At 40.9% G+C, this 16,998-nt stretch overlaps 1 protein-coding gene across 1 annotated transcript in view; it reads right to left on the bottom strand.

Annotated features, from left to right (window-relative positions):
• nexmifb (neurite extension and migration factor b) overlaps nt 1-16,491 on the bottom strand; it is a 75,142-nt gene extending 58,651 nt beyond the window's left edge. Inside the window, exon 1 of the mRNA XM_066650103.1 lies at nt 16,066-16,491. The gene's annotated coding sequence lies outside the window, so the exon portion shown is untranslated. The remainder of the gene's footprint in view (nt 1-16,065) is intronic.
• Nucleotides 16,492-16,998: the final 507 nt, after the last annotated feature.

Genomic DNA, 16,998 nt, shown 5'->3' with positions numbered 1-16,998 from the left:
CCAGTCTGACTCACAAGTAGAGGTGGTCAATATGGCAATATCATATTTTTTTTGTCTGGTTTGTAAAGGTGAACCAGACAAAAATAAGGAAGAGATACAGCCAGGAACAATATGTCCAAGAAGACCTTCCATGCCGATTTTTAGTTGATAGATTTTTTCTACTGTCATAATAATAATAATAATAATAATAATAATAATAATAATAATAATAAGATCATGGGGATCAGATCAAAATCCAAGAACTATGAATTATGCTAATTAGCAAAAAATCAGTTTTGAGCAAAAAATTAGTGGACGGAGCTTAGTGGTTGTATTGACCTTTTTGATTCATCAGGAGCCAAGTATTATGTCCGAAAAAAAATTTCATCTCTACACCACACGGGGTGTAGAGCATTAATGAAAGCATTTTCTTTCGCTGTAGCGCCCCCTTGAGGCCAATTAAGCTGATATTTTGAGCCTGAGTAGCGGGATCATTTTCTACCTGTTGACCAAGTATCAAGTCGGTAGGCTTTACTGTTCGGGCTATGCGATTCATTTTAAGGCAGAATTTTTCACGGAATAATAATAATAATAATAATTACAATAAAAACTGAACAATTACAATAGGTTTCTTTGCACTGAAGTGCTCGGAACACTAATAATAATAATAATAATAATACATTTTATTTATAAAGCACTTTCAAAAACCCAAAGTACTGACAATATTAGGACATAGTTCAAAGAGCGACAGCAGTACAAAAAAGTTTTAATTAATTCATTCATTCAAGGGGGGCATTGGTGGCGCAGCAGGTAGTGTTGTGGGTTCGAGTCCTGCTCTGGGTGTGAGGACTTTCCTCCGGTTTACTCCCACAGTCCAAAAACACACGTTGGTAGGTGGATTGGCGACTTCAAAGTGTCCGTAGGTGTGAGTGAATGTGTGAGTGTGTGTGTTGCCCTGTGAAGGACTGGCGCCCCCTCCAGGGTGTGTTCACGCCTTGCGCCCAATTATTCCAGGGTCCGGAGCCTACCCAGAATCACTAGGCGCAAGGCAGGAACACACCCTGGAGGGGGCGTCAGTCCTTCACAGGGCATTAATTCATACTGAAGTAAAGCAAACAAGTGTTTATCGTGCCAAAGAAAATAGTAATACTAGCAAAACTCAATATAACCAGTATATATATGTGTATAATTTCTTGACATGGTTTCATTAACATGCATTAACTTCACATGCAACAGGCCCCAAGCCTTCAGTGTTTTCAAATGCAGCTGATGGAGAGAAGCAGTGATACAGACAGCACAGAAAAAATGAAGAGAGCATTAATACATTTCTGTCCTTTATAAACTTATGTCCTTCAAACACAAATGGTGGAAGGTAGGGGATTGTTGAAATATCACTGACTTAGCCATTCAGATAAATGCTCTTAGCACAGCATGTACGTTGTATTATCTGAGCTTATTGGTGCCATATTGGTATATAGCGCTTATATACATTAGGGAAATTTTTAAAAAACCTTAGAAGAAATTTCATCATATAAACTAGATGATTTGTTATACAATATTATCAAGAACTATAAGCACAATGATTTTAATTTCATTTTTCACAAACAGCCCTGCAGTAAATCTAATTAAACAGGCACTAATTATGCTCTTTGTCTCAAAACATGCAGTGTTCTAGAAAAACCGAAATCACTATAATACGCTCAGTAAAGTGTCTTGTGATTAAATGTATTCAGGATAATCATTAAACAGTCATAAATATAGCCCATCAACTGCAAGTGATTCCTTTCTTAATGTGCAACAAATCTTATAATCCCCTTACATTTCGTGGAGTGTGCTGCAAGCTGTCGAAATGACCATGTGTACAATAGGAGAGACACATTATAGAACAACCATTTTTTCCAAATTACCATGATCAAATTTAGCAACTGCACATAGCAGCCTTACGTTGCCCCAGGTATCAGTCCACACCAGAGAAGCAAAAACTTAGAAAGGTTAAACCAGAGAGAGACCCTGACAACAGAGGTCCTGCTGAGAGCCAGCGACACTCACAGAGATCCAGCCGCCTAACAATTCTCATGACAACCTTAATGAGCATCCTCACATTCCGCACGATACCACTAATTTGAGAAATTTCCAGCACAAAGACATAATTAGACAAACTAATTAGACGCAGACTTTGCTGCAACAGAGATCCTCTCCAGTTCAAGCTATCCGCCTACCTGCCGCGTGCTAAAATAAGAAGGAGCCATCAAGAACATGTATGCTAATTCTCTTAGACAACTGCACCCTAGTATACATTGAAGGGCAGGTACTACCCAAGCTTCTGAAAGAACTAGCCCCCACCCATCAACGCACAAAAAAACCACAAACACCACTCACCAAGAAAAAAAAACATCTCCTTCAACCATTAGCATGGTTGTCAAAATCACAAGGTACCGCAGACCTCATTGAGCCCTACACAAACAAGCTGCTATTTACGCACTTAACATACAAGGAGTTACGCAGGGAGACATATGGGCATTACGCATGATTGCTGTATGCCCATATGTAGGTCCAAGAACATGCAATGTGAAAACAGTCATCTCCAAGGACGGAATTACATGAAAATCGATAGCTCACAGAAGGCAAGCATGGACATTTAAGTCTCCGGAGGATTCATTGCAAATTGCCACTGGAAGATTCTTAAAAAAATGCCATAGAACCAAAAGACCTGAACTGGAGAGCAGCAGCAGAGAGGCCAGGGAAGAATGGGAGACACATGGGAGGAGGAAAAAGTAATTGATTTAAAAAGTGATGGGGAAAGCCACGGCCTCCAGGGGAATCTAGAGCTCATCACCATGGAAGTGGCAGGGGAACATGGCTCTATGAAAATTACAATTAAGATTCAGTCAGTATTAAGTACTCTCTTTAAACAGACATTTTAACACAGACAATCCAAAGAACAAGAGGCCATCGGGCAAAGAATGATGAAATTAAACGAAATCCGTAGAGATTAAACATTTTCTCGTTTTAAAAGTTTGAATATGCCCTGAAATGTTTACAGATGATCCAAAATCAGTTGAAACTGCTAGTTGTGAACTAAACTCAAGGCTGGCCATTAAAATAGTAGAAAGGTGTGCTTGGTGCTTTATAAAATGTATTAATTGTGCGTCATCCAGCTGGGTAAGCATAACGATAATACTTATCTCTATGGGTTTTAATGAAATTAAAGTTAATTAACTGCATGTTTTTTGTGCGATATTTATAACTTGCTCTTTTGGAGTAGAAAAATAAATATGAAATGTCAGCAAATACTGTTTTGAAATCTGTGACAGACCTAATAAAATCAAAAATATGATTTCATACAACAAAGATACACTTTGCTAGATTCTTGTTGCAATAAGATGAAGTTGTAACTAAATCAGTCTTTATCCTCCTATATCTTTACAGCTCTGGATTCAAGTTAAGGCTGTATTTAATTTATTCCCCATGTTCTCAATAACAAAAGTGCATGATACCCAGCCCACTGGCTGAGGCATGTGTGTGGAAGCGTGGGCACAGTGCATCATTTTCATTTATTGCCATACGCTGGTGTTTGTTTTTTGTCAACACATCATTCATTCATTCATTCATTCGTTTCATTCGTTAGTTCATTGTCTGTAACCCTTATCCAGTTCAGGGTCATGGTGGGTCCGGAGTCTACACGGATTCACTGGGCGCAAGGCAGGAACACACCCTGGAGGGGGCACCAGTCCTTCACAGGGCATCACACACTCACAAATGCACTCACACATTCACACTTATGGACACTTCTGAGTCGCCAATCCACCTGGCAAAGTGTGTTTTTGGACCTGAGCACCCGGAGGAAACCAACACAGACACAGGGAGAACACACCAAAACCCTCGTGACTGTGACACTACCTGCTGCGCCACACTGCCACCCTCAGTGCATTATTTCTTTACAAAAATGTATACATAGAAATGATTTTTTGACTAAAAATGACTAATAAATGTATTAATGCTTTAACTAATCAAATGTCCAGTTCATAAGCTAGCCAATAAAACATAACATGCTGTGTTCCCAAAGCTAGCCCACATTATTACTTATGTTATACATTTAATATTTAATAATAAGTATAATATGTAAAGTTTAGGAGATATATTTGCTGGAAACCACTGCTTCCATTTCCCATCTTATTGTGATCATTCTTCACTAGCCATGAGATACATGCTACAGTAACAACTCAGTCCAACCAAATACATAAATAATGCAGTATGAAACTGCTGTTAAATGGTCATTTGTGTCTAAAGTCATAAATGAAGGCGTGGTGATGAAATTTATCTCCCTTTGCACCTTGCAGTGCACCGGTCACACACCACGCCCACTAAAGATGAGCAATGCAGCATGGGTAGCCAGGCTAATTATTTCTCTGTGTGGTGCATGAATCACATACTTCCACCATGGAGCTTTCTAGTTTACACAAAAGAACCACAAGACCAGTATCTAGATTGGTCAAGAACGATCATAGATGTCTACCATGTCTAAATTTGCTTGGCATAGTATTACCATTCTTTTGAAAAAAAAAAAATAAACGCTATCACAACTGAACATTAGGCTACACGCTATTGATTAGAAAATTGAGAATTTGAGATATTCCCATCCATCACTGTTTCCCAAACAATTTGCCCACTCAACAGAAGAAGCCCCATTTGCCAATCAAGCATCTCTGCCTGCCAGGTTCCAGGAGGAAACCCCCAATCTTGGCAAGTGACGTTATTAGACCACTGCAAATAAATGGACTATGTTCATTAACAGACCCAGGAATCTAGGGATCTTCTAAATCCCCCGAGCTGAATGTGTCTTCCCTCACTTTCATGTGCTAAAGATTAAAGCTAAAGGCCACCTCCCTTGTGCTCGTACACCCTTTTTCTTTCTCGTGTCTCTTTCCGTGCATTTAGCTGTTATGCCGGCACTGGCTTTTCTCCTCACTTTGCTCTGGGAGCACGGGCTTTCAAATTCTCGGCAGAAGGATATTAAAAAGGTGAGGGCTTGGTGCATCGTCCTTAATGCATCCTGTAAAGACCTGACAAACATGGGAAAAATGAGGACGTATTCTCCGTTGGATCATTTCTTTGGGGGAGGGTGTTTTTCTAGCCAGCCTTCTCCCATATGTCCCACTCCAGAGTCAATGCCTGAAGCTGCTGAAACATGTCACACTGATGCTTGTCTCTCGAAGGGGAGGACATGCATCAAAACATGAGACAAACACAGAATAGCCCTGGCCATCATTCATGCGTCTTTTGCTCTTAGGCACGGGTTTTGAGATTGTTTTTTTTCTTCCGAACAAAGAACTGTTTTATTGCTTTGGAAATATGGAAGTATAATGACGTAATTGGCTCTTAGCTCTGTGCAGATAATCTACTCCTAGAACAAGCTAGCACAGAAAAACAAATATATTGGAATGTGTTAAGTGCTGTACTTTTCACAGTAACAAATAAAAACTGCAACTATTCGTAATTCAAGAACCCACTGGTTCATCAAAGAGGAGGCTTGCACTCTGGAGCACAGAAACTAAGTAAATTGGGGTCTGACAGGAAAATTAATTGGCCAAGCCAAAGGTGATGTAACAGTTTAAATGGATTAACGAATGAAACTGGCTTGGTTTTCACATTACCCTCTCTCTTTCTCTCTCTCTCTCTCTCTCTCTCTACCGAGCCACCCTGGACCCTGAGCTGTGTTTGAGATGCTTCATGTTTCCTTTCCCCAGAGTAAAGAGAGGAAGAGCCATGGAGAGAGGAGAGGGAAAAAAACCCGACATAATCAGACAGTCCAGGCCTTGACAGTAAAACCTTGACAGGTCCCAATGTGGCGATGCATGCTGATTTCATCCAGGCTTTGCCAGGCGGCCTGAGGTTTCTGGCCAAGGCAGTGTGTTGGCAAACAGGTGAGAGCTTCACAAGCTTAATCGTGTTAATCATTTGAACTCACTCTCCATTTGCATTTGCCACACATATCACCTTCATCTAGGCACTGTTGCCATTTTCTTCAGGCCCCAAAAATTCTAACATGGCTAACCATGAATGAAAGCATGTGCAATAAGTGATTAGCATGATCCCTGGCGCTTGATGCTAACTGACCCACATCAGCTTTCATTATGTCTTTGCAGTGCTGCTGCTTTGTGATTTGGTATTCCAGAACCAAATCGAGCTTGGTCTCCATTTCTTAAAGCGGTGTGTGATATCTCATGCCTTAAATCTGACAAGAACGGTTCAGACTGACGTTCTTCAGATCGCAGCGTTTGAAAAATAAACCGATAGCCGCTAGTGCAGAGGAATAACACTGAGCCAAGGACTATTTAATTTTTCAGTATGTACTTTTTGAAATATATATATGCTACATGGCTTGGCATAAAACAGCATAGCCGCAATGCACCTCTGTGAGTCAGGTCTATACTGGAAAACATCATAGTTGAAAACATATGATGCAACAGAGCTCATCCGACTGAGCAGCATAACACATGCAACTCAACTCTCAAGATAAAATTTCAAATCGAGAGCAGGTCAGGATGTAAAAACTTTATATTGTTAGCAGTCCCAAACAAAGTATAACCAAGACAACAGATTGGCAACTTAGACAATGTTGATAGGGTGCACTGATTTGTACTGTGGAAAGAAAAAAGAGAGAGGGAGAGAAAATGCTTTTACAGCACTGGCTGTAATGACTGTTGGCACTGTGATCGTATTTTGATACCACTGCAGTGCACATACGTATGTTTCTACATCCTAATATTTGATGAATCATTGAATACTTGATAATATCATCAATATGCCTTCAGACAGGTTCAGGTATTTGAGGGTGCTAATTTATATGCAACCTGGCCCTTATTTCTCCAAATTAAAAAATGTTGCATCCAAATAAAGAACCAGAATTAATTTATTTTTGATAGGGAATCAATGATTATTCCAAATATTTTCATTAATTCTTGTTTCAAAGGTCTTGTTTGGTTTGGTGTCAACCCAGAATCATTGGGTGTAAGTCAGGACCAGACACTGGACAGGGCACGAGTCCATCACAGGGATTTTCCAGTGTCAATCCACCTACCTACATGGGTTTTTGGATTGTGTGAGAAAACCAGAGCACACAGAGACAACTTACATTTACATAGACCAAGGGTTCTCCTCACAAACAATGGCCTGAGATGGGGATTTAGTATTATTTTTATTTTTATTTTTTTTGCACACTAACATGCCACTAGAGAAACAGGGTTTTTAAACAACAGCTTATACCACATATAGGTAAATAAATGCATTATCACTATTAACTCTTCAAGCACAGAAATTCTATATCAAAAGTTTATTTTACACTGATGCTGGATGATTATTCATAGCCCCATCCTTATCTTCATCATTCGAAAAAAGAAACCGTAGAACTCCTCTTGCATCAGAAACTTTAACCTGAACTATTAGTTTATTATATTTGTGCAACTTGAAAATGAATTTCATTTAAAGCACGAACAATCTGTGAGCACCACGCAGGAGTCTGATCGCATTCATTAATGTGGCTAATTATATTTCATGTATTTATCCGTATAAATAATGCATTCATTAATTACAAACTGAAGTCGTGTTGCCATCTAATTCAGGAAGATGTTAAAACTTGGAGGAAAAAATATGTGAAATTATCTAACTCTACCTGGTAGAGCATGCTTCAAGATGAAAACATGTTTATGTTGATGTTCTTCCACAGGCAGCATTTGCTGAGCTTAAAATCAACTTGCTTTAGTATTGGTGTATTTTAATTCTCCATGTCTTTTGCTCATGACTCCCACTAATGCTGAGTGGTACTGCTAGAAGTCATAATGATGTATATACAAATAAATGATCATGATATTGGATTATATTTGAGCTTGCATGAGTTAACAGTTTACGAACTCATACTAAGCTTAAAGAGTGTGCATGTTCTGACTGGACCGTTTTATTCTTTCCTGCTTCTCTTACAGGAACACTAGGTGATATTTTTATCTTAAAATTACAGCTACACAATTATTGTCATGTTTCACTGATCTGGGGGAGAAGAGAGACTCTGTTGTTGCTGCTCTAGACTCAGCACTGTCAACACTGCACTATGTAGTCTCGCATTACAACTCCCTAGGGAAAGTCTGGTGCCTTTCGCCACAGAACGAGGCCAAGAACCACCTACTAACAAGTCTTTTATTTTGACATGACGTGTAGGAGCAGGTGATTCACTTCGGACCAATACCAGTACAAAACGATACACAGAAGCGCGTTTGCACGAATGTACAGAAAGCCACTCGGAATGCAACTGGCAGAATCCTGACAGTGAGGCCAGATAAGTGCATGAAAAGTATCAGACTCTCCATCAACTTGTGACTACACACTATGGAACTTTTAGAGGAGGGTAGGAAGCCATCCCTGCCCTCCCTCCATTTCCCTCCACCTTCATTTCAGGACTGTGTTGTAAAAATGAATTACAGTCTGCAACTGTATGAGGAGCCCAACAGCAAAAATGCCTAACCTTACCTAGCGTCCCTTTAAAATAACACAGAGCATTGTAAATGTTCCCAGGGCCTCGGTAATAAAACACAGAGTGCATGGCTGAAGGTTTGTAAACTTTGTTCTGAAATTGAATGTATTACTAGGTGGTTTATCCCCCTATGCAGCATTAACAGCCTCTGCTGTTCTGAGAGGACTTTCAAATAGATAAGAGGATATATCTGTGAGGATTTGACTTCAATCTGCCATGACAACATTATGGTGCTTTTCCACCGCATGGGCCCGGCTTGACACGGCTCGGCTCAGCACAGCGCGCTTAAAGCTTGTCGCTTTTCCACTTGCAGGGTTCCCCCAAAGAATGGAGAGGGTGTCATCGAAAAAAGCTCATCCCTAAAAGGAATCGCTGGCTTTGAAACCACCACAACAATGGCAGCGGTAAAGTTAGGCACTGTTTACTCAGCTTTAAGCGTGTCGAGTCGAGTCGTGTGGAGCTGGACGCATGCGGTGGAAAAGCACATATTCCTGTGTTGTTTAAGTTTTTTTGGACTGAACACGGCCCAGTTCTCACAGAGCACTTTTACTTGTTGCGCGTCCAGCTTTCGCTAGTCCATCGCAGGGCGACACACACTTATTGACACCTATGGACACTTTTGAGTAGTAGGAAACTGGAGCACCCCCCGAAGAAACCCACGTGGACATAGGGAGAACACATCAGACTCCACACACTTTATAGGGCAAGGAGGAAAACCTTACTTTTCAATGGAAGTCAATGTAAATTTTTTTTATTCCAAATAATTTTGGAGCATTTCAATTGATCCATTCATTTTCACACCATTTGAAAGACAGCTGCTGTTTTCAAATGATGTAGTAAATTTAAAAGTCCACAAAGATACATGGTTTTCTGTGGACAGTGATAAGATGTGTGTGTGTGTGTGTGTTTTAGCCCTGCTAAAACTAAAAAAAAATCACTAATATTTGTCAGCAGTACTGTAACACTACAGTCATACCGATGATGAACTGCTTAGCAATGATTACTGCTGAACTTCGTCAGCATGTTGCAGTGCTCAAAGAAATTAAGTGTGCCTCCACTTCCTGCATCACAGATTCCTCTTGAGTGGCGTCCATTCTGCGAGGACAAAACCACCTTTGGGGAAAAATGAGAAGTGCAGGAAACATACTTACAACAACCCTTTTTTTTTTGCCCCCCACCCCTTCCCTCCTCGTCCACAATCGACTTCTTTGGCCACCTCCTCTGCTGCTCAGTGCCAATGCCTGAAACAAGAGAGTGCAGTATAAAAGACCCTGGTGCACAAAGGACCTCCTGTCATTCTCTGGGCTACTTCTCACAGGAGGACCTGCCCATTGCTGATCCTGAGGGACACTGGACCCCCCCTGCCCCTCTCGCACTACATCCCCACCCCCCTTCCCCCAACCCCTTCCTACAATGCCCTTTGAGTAGGACGTGCACTCGCTCAGGCCTACTAACGAATCAAAGCCCACTGACAAATACTCGCTTATACTTGGATTGATTATAAATATTCCCATACAACCCTCTCCATACTGTTGATGCTCTTCCACTGTATACAAGAACTGATCTATTCTCCTGCACCTGCGTCCACTCTCACTTAATTACAAACTGCCTTCGAACTCACAGAATGCAAGAGTACAGCACAGTGCATGCAAATAAGCTGAAACTTTTAACATGGTCACACACGAACCAAAACTGTTCAGGTATAGCCCTTCCTATACAGTGGGTTCTGTGGGTACAGTGAGTTATGATAAGTGTGTGGTGTAACAGTTCAAAAACATACATAATTCATTTTTACATTACCTTTCTCCAACATTTTCTGCCTTTATCATACATGTCCATGGACTCTGTTCTGATTGGCCGCCCTGCATTTTGATGATAACAAACATAGCAAACATGCTTTGTTTGTAAAATCAACCACTGAAAAAATGTGTCTCCTATGGCATTACTCTACAGAAGCCTTTCATTTTTATGAGTGTGGTAGCCTAGAGGCTGTCTAATCCAGACCTTGAATTCAGTTTCCATTGCTGTATTGTGTAATCACCGGTAGTTTACTGACCTTTTGATATACCTGTACATGTAACCCAATGGCCAGCTAGTGCCACTTACAAGGGAAACTTGATTCAAGATGCCGATTTATAGCTCTCTGGTGCAGCCTTAGTCTACTTCTGCATCCATTCCTACACCATTCTAAACTGTTCCTGAGAAGAAACAATGCAACACATGACATTTATCACAGGTAGAAACATGATGTGCTCCATCATGTGTAAAATCGAGGTTACACATGGCAAGGGAAAGTAAATAAAACACTATTCGGTTGGAGCCTTTTCCCATGCTTCTGTGTATAAGACATTATCCGTTCTCCCGCACCTGCACCCACCCTTATCTGAGTCATTTTACTGTTGACAACTGTAGAGTGTCACATGATGGGGACATGATTTAATCAAGAAGCTCTTGACCACAGCCACTAAAGTAGAGTAATTTACATGCAGTGTAAAAACCCAGTCCTATTCACACGGAGGAAATAAATAAATAAGTACACTAAATAAATAAATAAATATGAGCTATCCGCCATAGGCTTCAAAGAAGCTCTGGGTGAATGCCGCTGCCTATTCAGTTGTAGAAGACTACTTCACAAGTTGCTGCAGTCGTGTTTATTTCATTGGAAAATAGGCTCATATGGTTGCCAGAACACTGTGTTTTCTTGAACGGACACTGAGTGAATACACGGGCGGTTTAATAACAAGAGGGTTGTCGAATGTGAAGGAAAAAAGCACAATATTTGCTCTTCAGTGTGTGCCAAGCTCACTTTGGGGTGAGCAGTGGCAGCTTATCTCACTGGCGAAGGGGGAGAAGCACTAGGCTTCGTCTCTAAGCAAGGCTTTGCTTACACTGCGACACAATCAGCAGAGAATGACTGACATGAAACCCCAGCAACACTGGCCAATCATGAAGGACACGCCTCCAATACGTCTTCAATAGCCACACAAGGCCTCTGCAGCCTTTCATTCTCAAGTAAGCTCAAGTCTTCATAATAAAAAAGCGCTTTCATTCACGTATGCCCTGGGCCTCAGAGGGGGTATAATACACAACCCATATCCTACAATTGGGTCTTGGATTTTCTTCCCTATTTACCGGTCTATTTAGAACCACACTGCGTAATGTCCCACAAACTGCCATCCATTAATCTCTTAGAAGGATAGTTAATGAGAGAGGTTGATTCTGATTGGCTGCCATATATTGTACTCTATGCCAAGACCATTACACAATCGCTGGATCACAATTATTTGAGCTTACTGCAATTATAATGAATAATAATCATTGGCTTTCATTTAGCTTTTTTTATACATCTGTTGAGTTAAGGAAAATAAATTGAAATACAACATACATACATATGTTAAGACAAACAAAAACATTCTTTAATATTTAAAAAGGTAAATTGTGAGTTGTTGTTGGGTTTTTTTAACTAAAAAAAAAATTAGTAACAACTGTAGTTCATGGAAAAGAACGCAATTGATTTACTGCATTGGTAAATTGATAAATTATTATATCAATACCACTACAACAAAAAATCCACTTTCACCCTAAGGCTTAACATATAAATCATTTGTTTATTGATATCGCAATTTGAAAGAGCGCCATTTTCAAATTGCAAGAGATTTTAATTGTGGTCTACACTGTCTTATATTTTTAAGGAACACTAGGTATATTTTACAGCACCATCCTGATATCAAGGGGGAGGTAGGGGGTGGTTTCCTACCCTCCTCCAGAGGTTGCACAGTGCAGTTTCTGCAGTGCTGAGCCCAGAATAGCAACAGCAGAAGATCTATTCTCCCTATTGCAGGCCTGTAGAGCTTCACAATGATCCTGAATCTGTCAATTTAACATAAAAAAGACTGCATAGTGTTCCTTTAAGTGGGAAAAATATAAGCAATTAGTTAGACCAATTATTAGCAACAATACACATAACACAGCAACAACTAATTGGCTGTCTGGCACACTATATTTAGAGTTCAAATCTGAAGCCAGAAACAAAGCTGATATTGTTGCTGTCTGTACAAAACCTCCAAAAAGTAACTTAAAAGTGAGGCAAACACATTCCTAATATTCGTTTATTTTTAACATAATAAGATTAAATTCTATGTAACTCAAGTTTATATCTATTGGTCTTTTTCATGACAAATGTTTAATACAATGATACAACAGTGGATATTTTCAAATTATGCATACAAGTCATAAACTACCAAACTGGAGATACAGGGTTTGTTCTATCAGTGGCTGTATGCTGTTCATTGGCCAAAAAGGCAAAGCTTAATGTAGCAGTCATAAAAATCACAAATCTCCAGATTAGTTCGCCACTAATCACAATATTAGATATATACAAATTCCACTTCAACAACTCTACTGCAAGCTCCAGAGACAATAATCATGCAAGTTTGTATAACTGTGTTAATATCTGTGACATCACAACCATAATTGGTTCAAAACAAGCTGGTGTGTGAGCTTCTAAAGAAGGGCTGCATGGCGCAGATGGGGTTACGGGAGTGCATGGAATGATACACTTGAAACCATATTTTATTTCAGACATATGTCTTTCCCATTTAAAACAAAACTAAAAGGCGAGCACCGAGGCAGGTATAGGGAAGTGTGGAAGGCAGGGAGGGTGCATAGCGTTAGGGCTTTGACACCGGCTCCTTCCCTGGAGGGGTGTGTTGGGGGGGGGCGTTCCACGCTCCTAACCCCCTCTGGCCATGAAAAGCAATTGAGGCGCTGAGCAATCTCCCCTGGACCCTACCTCTGTTTAATTACAGAGCGCTGCAGCAGACTCTGCCAGGGGGCTGCTGAGCTGCCTCTGTAGCACGGGGGCGAGAATCATGGCGCAATAGTGCTCTCGTTTGTAACATGGCTGGGACAGGGACTCAGCTGGCCACGTCAGCGTTTTTTTTTTTTTTTCCACCGGCATCCTTGGCCCGCTTCAAAACATTTTAGTGTTGTTTTCCGCTCTGACACAGCACGAGTGGTGGCCTTCGAGAGCTTGCATCTACAGCACAGCAAGAAGGAGATGAAAGAGCAAGGATGCTGTTTAGGATTCAGCCTGGGAAACCTTTTGGCCTGAGAATGCAATTTATTCATTTTCTCTCCAACACGGTGTACCTGATGCTCTGCAGTGCATTCCAGTGGTCACCCATCACTCCACACATGTAAACAATGCATCCAGAAAAGGTTTCTATTACCAAGCCGCATAAACCTGAATAAGTGAATCCACAGCTTGAAACTGCGCCTAATTAAATTAACAAGCCAAACCTATTTCTGCATGTTGCTACGCTACAACATATTGTTCAGGCTGAGAATCAATGCATTGTTCGGACTGATAACAAGCAAGTTGGGGTGGAGATGGTAAATAATAGTGAGAAATTGTTGTTTGTGTTGCTTTAATGTGACTAACATAAGGGATTTTTTTTTCTAAAGCAGCACTTAAGGCCAAGGCCTTTATAGCAACTTTCTTTATTTGCCAGTGAATGCACTAAGACAGTGATGTGAAGAGGAGAGTAATGCAAAGGAAGATTATGAGCCATTCTGTTGTTGGATGAAAGTAGAACAGAAAAAATGAGGAGCCCAGCACAAAAGGCACAGCATGTGTTTAAAGCAGGCTCCTATTGGTGTGGTGGGTCTTTGTACATTAGACTGAAAATTGAGCAAGAGACACAAATATTGCTGAAAGCCAAACCCCCAAGCAGGACTAGTTAGAGGCCCAGTGTGTTGAATCAATAGTAGCTGTCAGCTTGCTTCGCTGTGAAGGGAATCAATGTTGAGGACTGAGTTGGGGAAGGAAGAAAAAAAAAAAGAAAAAGTTACCTGCATAATTGATTCTGTTCATATTGGTTACGTTCCAGTTTCCAATATACGAACCAAATTTTGATGTAATTGTGAAGACTGCGAAAAAGAAAAGGCAAGCTTGTTATCCCTAGCCTCATTCTAGTGTACGGCTTGATTTACATAAGTGTTGTTTCTCTCTCGTTCACGTTGCGCATCTCAGCTTAGTTCCTGGTTCAATCACCATTTGACTTTGCCATCTGCTCCCCTCTAAATAAATTCATATTCATAGCCATCATTTAAGCGACCATTGTTGTGATGACCACAGAGAAAACAAACACGCAACACATGACTAAACACTGGGAAGGGAAGGGAAAAAAAAAAAGCAAAGAGAGACTGCCCCATTGATGGACTTGTGAGTCAGTCAGTGAGCAAAACAGATTGGGAGTGATATAATACTTGAGGCTGGAAATGTGTGATAGCCGAGAATGGAATTCAGCTGAGCTTGAGCCCTTCCTACAACATTTTAGCCTTAAGGCCAAAAAAAAAAAAACGCTCTGCCACCAGAGATGAATATCAACGTTATTGTCAGCGCATCAGCTCAATTTGCCTGCATTTTCACTTCCTTATCTCGGGGAGCCACGTCAACTCAAGGCTTTCTGGATGGATATTACACAAACCAGGGTGGGGGGGGGGGGGTTAAACATTCTTTACAGAGCACTGAGGAGAATTTCTGATATTGATCACTGGTTTCCACTCAGACTGTGAAGCAGCTACAATTCCATGTGTCTGATTCAGTACATTCTGAATGATAACCAGTGTTTAGGTAGCTGAAAGGGACAGATAATATTCTAAGTACGTAGAGAACAAGGGTCATTTTACAGTTGTCACATCTACATGACATTTTATTGCAGTCTGAAAAGCATGCGTCTCCCATAAACATGGACAATGTTATTACAGTTTATCATGATCACCATATATCTGGATAAACAATATGGGTTTCTGAGCATATCACGGCTACTGTCAGCCCTTAAAGAACACTAGTTGATACCCCACTAATAAGAAAGCATAATTAGGCATTTTGGGTTAGACTGTTTTTATTTATTTTCATGTGACACTACAACTATCATAACATTTCTTCATGTATCACACTAGGAATTATATTTTTTAAATCTGTCTCCAAAAAATGTACAGAAGGCAATCTTTTTAATGTAAATTTACATAGAAGGACTTGATTCCAAGTCATTTTGGCCCATTCATCCTAAAATATTCACACATGATCAATGTTGTAGTTAAATATACACTGTGATACTCCAAATGTGAAAAGCTCTTACAGAATTGTGCTGCCAAAAGAAAAATCTCCAGGACTCTTTTTTTTTTGCTGCCAAACAATTTAGCCCTTTCCCTAAAACAAGACCAAAACTGCTTTACAAAATCACACCAAGAGGCTGGAGAACTATGGGCAATATTGAACACACTGCATCATCTCATTGAGCAAAAAGTAGCCCATTCCCCTGCAAAACAGCAGCCTACGTCCACTGTGTACACCAATAGAAACTGCAGCCAAAATGGTCAGAACCAAAACGCCCCCCACCACCACCACCACCACCTTCCCTCCTCACGCAGCCTAATGTCCCTGCCCAGAGCAGAAAAACACATGTTTATTCACGGGAACGTACTGTACAAGACGTAAAAGCTGACATGTTTCCTGAGCGTCACGAACACCAGCAGGACGGGGGTTTTCTGCTTACCTCCAGCTCACACTGACAGAGATATGTTTTTGGAGGGGGGGGGGGTTAATTTTCTTCTCGACGCCTCCTCAGCCTCATGAAAAACAAAATTTCGGACCTTCAACGCAGGCACTTCTCCATGTTTCTTCTCCTCCACCTCCTCCTTCGCTCTTTCTTCTCCTTCTTATTATTAGCAGGTGCACGCGCCTCCCAATGATGGAGCCAGTCCGCTTCTCTTCCCCCTAGAGCTCCATTTTAAATGACAGTCGTACTCCACCATGGCTCACAAATGGCAGTTAAAGCCGACGTATGAGCTTCAAACTCCCGCAGCGTGTAGCGGCTCCCCTCCCTCGACTACCAGGTGCTTGACGGTGCCATTGTTGAGGCGTTATCTTTTCCTTTTCCCTCTCTCTCACTCTCTCCTTCGCTCTCTCTCCTAGGGCGCAGTCTCGTTAACTTGCTGCTCCCCTTTCCTTTCCTCTCCTCCTCTTTTTTTCCTCCCTATCCGACCTATGAAAGAGCGCCTATTCTATCTGTTTTTTCGTACTCCACCCGTTTTCGGCAAGGCTCCGCCCTCGCACACCAGGATTGGTTCGGGTGTACAGTACTCGCACCTACAAGCGCGTATTTCTACCCGTTTTGGGGATAAGCCACGCCCACCGCGCTGACATTCACGATCGATCCGCCGGCTACCGCTTATTGTGCCAGCGCAGGGGGGCGTGGCTTGGAGGAAAAACGGTGGGAAAGACAAATATTTGGATTCTTTTTCTTAAAAAAACACAAACACGCATAAAATAAATGCAGGATATATTATTGAAATAACAACTGTTAACAATATCAATAACAATGATCAGTTTGTAAATATAAAAATATATTAAAATTTAGTGCATTAAAAAAGGGAAGTATATGGACCTGTAATAAACTAATAATTATGTGCACACAGCTTGTACAATC

Source organism: Hoplias malabaricus, chromosome 17, assembly GCF_029633855.1.
Source record: "Hoplias malabaricus isolate fHopMal1 chromosome 17, fHopMal1.hap1, whole genome shotgun sequence".
NCBI lineage: Eukaryota > Metazoa > Chordata > Actinopteri > Characiformes > Erythrinidae > Hoplias > Hoplias malabaricus.
Note: the sequence above shows the minus strand (reverse complement) of the source record. Positions and strands in the feature narration are given on the sequence as shown.